General features: G+C 39.0%; 1 long non-coding RNA gene across 1 annotated transcript; it reads left to right on the top strand.

Annotated features, from left to right (window-relative positions):
* Positions 1 to 315: 315 nt before the first annotated feature.
* Positions 316 to 5,485, top strand: LOC115208452 (uncharacterized). Its single transcript, XR_003881178.1, has 2 exons — positions 316 to 472; positions 4,775 to 5,485. It is a non-coding gene; the product is annotated as an uncharacterized LOC115208452 (long non-coding RNA).
* Positions 5,486 to 5,871: the final 386 nt, after the last annotated feature.

Below are 5,871 nucleotides of genomic sequence, written 5' to 3' on the forward strand. Positions count from 1 at the left end.
CAGATCAAAATGATTTATTGTCACTGAATATATTATGTACTAATCAAATGTGTTAAACATGTTGTATCATTTGTAGTGTAGACCTATTCATTATGCTAATATTATATGCTAATTATGTTCTGGTCAGCTGACTTTAAAATTGTCCCGAAGCAAAATCTAGTTGACGAACCCTGTTTTATAGTATGTTATGGCTTTTACTGGCCAACTGCTGTTATGTTTATGATATACTATGGTGTTGTTGATGAACCCTGTTTTATAGTATGCCATGGCCTTTACTGGCCAACTGCTGTTATGTTTATGATATATTATGGTGTTGTGTCACTAGACTTTGACCAGATATTATTGCATCCAAAGATCAACTGTACCTAGAACACAGATACAGAGCCACTTGTCATCAGGAAGCTGCTCTCTCAGAACAACGGAAAATATCTCAATGACTTGACATGTTCTGGTTGTGAATTCAGGCTACAAGGTGAGAATCTTCCCAGGGATTATTGTAAAGTGTGTAGGGACATTAAATGTATGGTGTTATTTTAGTATAGTGAATGACAGTAAAACACTCCTAACAGTCTACTACTACTGAGACAGGTTGGTGTTATTTTAGTATAGTGACTGACAGTAAAACACTCAGATATAACAGTCCATTTCACCTGGGACAGCTACGTGACAGTTCAATCTTACAAAATGGCGCTAACTGGGCGTAGTCAAGTCAAATTCAAAAACATATTGTTCATATATCGTATTATACGATTCGTTTATCGTGGTTATTTTACAACTTGTCAAAATGTTAATGTATCATAGTTCTAAATCATCTTTCAGAACATCAGAACATTTGTTGTTTTCTAAACTACAATGAGCTCCTGCTTCCTGTGTAATTTGGTATGAAACCACTGAACATACTTTTCTTAACATTGTTATTATGAACTGAATTCAGTAACAGCATAATAATATCATACCTGTTGAACAAAGCAACACACAAGAATGAGAGGAATTATTAAAAGAGAAAGTGAGACATTATTATTATTATTATTGTTGTTAAATTGGTTTATTATTATTAGTTCCACTACATGGATTAAAGGTGAAAAATATCAATCACAACTACATGTTCATATGATGCATTAAATCACCTGACTGTTTGGATGTGTCTGTTAGTAAATGTTTTATTTCTAAGAGATAATGAATAAAACATAACAATTAACCTTCATTAATTAGTTGTCACTGTGTTAACCACAACCAACATGCTGGATCTCTGTTTAGTTGTCACTGTGTTAACCACAACCAACATGCTGGATCTCTGTTTAGTTGTTACTGTGTTAACCACAACCAACATGCTGGATCTCTGTTTAGTTGTTACTGTGTTAACCACAACCAACATGTTGGATCTCTGTTTAGTTGTCACTGTGTTGACCACAACCAACATGTTGGATCTCTGTTTAGTTGTCACTGTGTTAACCACAACCAACATGCTGGATCTCTGTTTAGTTGTCACTGTGTTGACCACAACCAACATGCTGGATCTCTGTTTAGTTGTCACTGTGTTAACCACAACCAACATGCTGGATCTCTGTTTAGTTGTTACTGTGTTAACCACAACCAACATGCTGGATCTCTGTTTAGTTGTTACTGTGTTAACCACAACCAACATGTTGGATCTCTGTTTAGTTGTCACTGTGTTGACCACAACCAACATGTTGGATCTCTGTTTAGTTGTCACTGTGTTAACCACAACCAACCTGCTGGATCTCTGTTTAGTTGTCACTGTGTTAACCACAACCAACATGTTGGATCTCTGTTTAGTTGTCACTGTGTTAACCACAACCAACATGTTGGATGTCTGTTTAGTTGTCACTGTGTTAATCACAACCAACATGCTGGATCTCTGTTTAGTTGTCACTGTGTTAACCACAACCAACCTGCTGGATCTCTGTTTAGTTGTCACTGTGTTAACCACAACCAACATGTTGGATCTCTGTTTAGTTGTTATTGTGTTAACCACAACCAACATGCTGGATCTCTGTTTAGTTGTTATTGTGTTAACCACAACCAACATGCTGGATCTCTGTTTAGTTGTCACTGTGTTGACCACAACCAACATGCTGGATCTCTGTTTAGTTGTCACTGTGCTAACCACAACCAACATGCTGGATCTCTGTTTAGTTGTCACTGTGTTAACCACAACCAACACGCTGGATCTCTGTTTAGTTGTCACTGTGTTAACCACAACCAACATGTTGGATCTCTGTTTAGTTGTCACTGTGTTAACCACAACCAACATGCTGGATCTCTGTTTAGTTGTCACTGTGTTAACCACAACCAACATGCTGGATCTCTGTTTAGTTGTTACTGTGTTAACCACAACCAACATGCTGGATCTCTGTTTAGTTGTCACTGTGCTAACCACAACCAACATGTTGGATGTCTGTTTAGTTGTCACTGTGTTAACCACAACCAACATGTTGGATCTCTGTTTAGTTGTCACTGTGTTAACCACAACCAACATGCTGGATCTCTGTTTAGTTGTCACTGTGCTAACCACAACCAACATGTTGGATCTCTGTTTAGTTGTCACTGTGTTAACCACAACCAACATGCTGGATCTCTGTTTAGTTGTCACTGTGTTAACCACAACCAACATGCTGGATCTCTGTTTAGTTGTCACTGTATTAACCAACATGCTGGATCTCTGTTTAGTTGTCACTGTGTTAACCACAACCAACATGCTGGATCTCTGTTTAGTTGTTACTGTGTTAACCACAACCAACATGCTGGATCTCTGTTTAGTTGTCACTGTGTTAACCACAACCAACATGCTGGATCTCTGTTTAGTTGTCACTGTGTTAACCACAACCAACATGCTGGATCTCTGTTTAGTTGTCACTGTGTTAACCACAATCAACATGTTGGATCTCTGTTTAGTTGTTACTGTGTTGACCACAACCAACATGCTGGATCTCTGTTTAGTTGTCACTGTGTTAACCACAACCAACATGCTGGATCTCTGTTTAGTTGTCACTGTATTAACCAACATGCTGGATCTCTGTTTAGTTGTCACTGTGTTAACCACAACCAACATGCTGGATCTCTGTTTAGTTGTTACTGTGTTAACCACAACCAACATGCTGGATCTCTGTTTAGTTGTCACTGTGTTAACCACAACCAACATGCTGGATCTCTGTTTAGTTGTCACTGTGTTAACCACAACCAACATGCTGGATCTCTGTTTAGTTGTTACTGTGTTGACCACAACCAACATGCTGGATCTCTGTTTAGTTGTTACTGTGTTAACCACAAACAACATTGTTGAGATTTCTAGCTCACTCAGGAAAAAAATATATAAATAGATAAAAGGGAAGCAAATGGGTCTGATGTGTTCAGTTAAATGGGGAACGAGTGATTTCTTTAAGTTTCTTAGATGCTCAGATGTGTTACGTTATGTGCGCATGCGCAGCTTCACAAGAGACTTAAATTACAGCACCTGGTAATCACTTCACCGTAGACAATCATCAGGAGCACACAGCCCGTTGGTATGTAACTGCGAACTACTCAGTCTAGCATTGATGTTTAAGTCACTTATATGTTTGTGCACTGAACGTTTACCTCACTGTGTCGGTGTTAGTTGGCCGGGAGTAACTTGTAGCTCGCTGGGTGCGGTAGCTCAGCGAACCAGATGCTATATAGCATTAGGCTATTATTATCAGCCATTTGCATTGTGCTGATTTGTTCGGCGCACTCTGCTGGTTTCTGGTGGCGGTGGCGATAGCGGTGGTTTGGTTCGGTGATCCATGGTGGAGTGCCGCATTATGTTGCGTTTGTGTGTAAATCCTTTGGACGAGGCATGTGGTGGCAAGGGTTCTGTGTCCTGTGACAGCGTCCATAGCAACCTGTGACGGCAGAGTCACTGCGCATGCTCCTCTGGCGCTGGGCATTCTGGGTGATGAAGTCGGTGCTGTTTTAAGCCAGATTCGTCACATCTTTGATGGTGTTGCAGGCTTATTTGATTTATTATTTACATTAATTATTATTATTATTATATTATTATATTACTTGAATAATATACTAAATAATATATCTGACTAATATATTGTCATTACTTGTTTGGTGTATTTCAGGTTTATGACCTGTGGTCATTTGATTTAAAATAAAATTAAGGACAAAACATGAGTCATGACATTGTGTGCTTCCTGGTGAGCCTTTTCGGAGGGCTAAATAACGAAAATCCGAACCAACATGCTGGATCTCTGTTTAGTTGTTATTGTGTTAACCACAACCAACATGCTGGATCTCTGTTTAGTTGTTATTGTGTTAACCACAACCAACATGCTGGATCTCTGTTTAGTTGTCACTGTGTTAACCACAACCAACATGCTGGATCTCTGTTTAGTTGTCACTGTGTTAACCACAACCAACATGCTGGATCTCTGTTTAGTTGTTATTGTGTTAACCACAACCAACATGCTGGATCTCTGTTTAGTTGTCACTGTGTTAACCACAACCAACACGCTGGATCTCTGTTTAGTTGTCACTGTGTTAACCAACATGCTGGATCTCTGTTTAGTTGTCACTGTGTTAACCACAACCAACATGCTGGATCTCTGTTTAGTTGTCACTGTGTTAACCAACATGCTGGATCTCTGTTTAGTTGTCACTGTGTTAACCACAATCAACATGTTGGATCTCTGTTTAGTTGTCACTGTGTTAACCACAACCAACACGCTGGATCTCTGTTTAGTTGTCACTGTGTTAACCACAACCAACATGCTGGATCTCTGTTTAGGGGTCAGTGCTCTAAAATGAGTCTCTCTGGGGAGAGAGAGGAGGGGGGCCCTGCCTCTAAAATGCATCTCTCTGGGGAACATGACACCAAAGCTAAGAGGTAAGATGACAATTTTATGAAGAATGTATTAAGTTTATTTCCAAAATAAATAGCTATCTTAAGATGAATGCAGTTACTGTAAATCTCTCTGGATAAGAGCATCTGCTAAATCAGGGGTTCTCAATCCGGGGTCTGTGGAGGTACTGCAGGGGTTCCACGGCACCCTGACTGTACTCGTTGCAATGTAAGACATTTGATAGAATTTTCACATGACACGACCACTTTGCCTACTCTTAATTATTGCCTAATATAATGGAATGCATATTTTCTTTACCAATTCTGATCGTTGTTACAATAACAATTTTGACAATATTACCGTTATATCAACACAGTCCTCACACCCGTTTAACAACTCTAAATAGCTTTAGCATAGTAGGCATCAAGTCCCTTGCCAATAATGTTGCCTATAACGTTGCATACAATGTTCATTTTCATCGAACACAGATTACGTCCGAGATGCCTTCAATTTGCCTAATTTATAGCCATACCCAATTTAGGATTATTTTTTAACAACGTAATGTTGTGCTCCAAAGGGATATCTTGAAATAACATGATGTAGATAATTAAATAATCAAAAGAAAAACGTGTTAATTTTACACTCTTATAAAAGAAGGTTCCTTATAGAACCAAAAAGGCTTCTATCACTTCCTTAATATATGGAATCACTAAAAGTTATATTTATTTTTGGGTTCAGTGAAGAAGAACCTCTAGAGTTCTGATCAACGAAAGGTGAATGTTTAGAGGATATGAACCCAGCAGCCCTCCAGTGGTCAGATGAAGTCCGCCCATTTTTACCAGCGCCCAGACTGGGATTCGAACCAGCCACCTTTCAGCCACAGCTCCAACTCCTTAGCCGCTGGGCGAAAACCTGAGTTAATCTTCAGAAATAAGCATAAATGAATCTGCCAAAAAAAAGACAAAATGCTTTAGAGACATACATGGTATCACTTGTTATACATAAGTATTATACATAAATCATTGCCAAAAGCACAAGACGT

The sequence above is a fragment of the Salmo trutta genome, chromosome 1, assembly GCF_901001165.1.
Source record: "Salmo trutta chromosome 1, fSalTru1.1, whole genome shotgun sequence".
In the NCBI taxonomy this organism is placed as follows: domain Eukaryota; kingdom Metazoa; phylum Chordata; class Actinopteri; order Salmoniformes; family Salmonidae; genus Salmo; species Salmo trutta.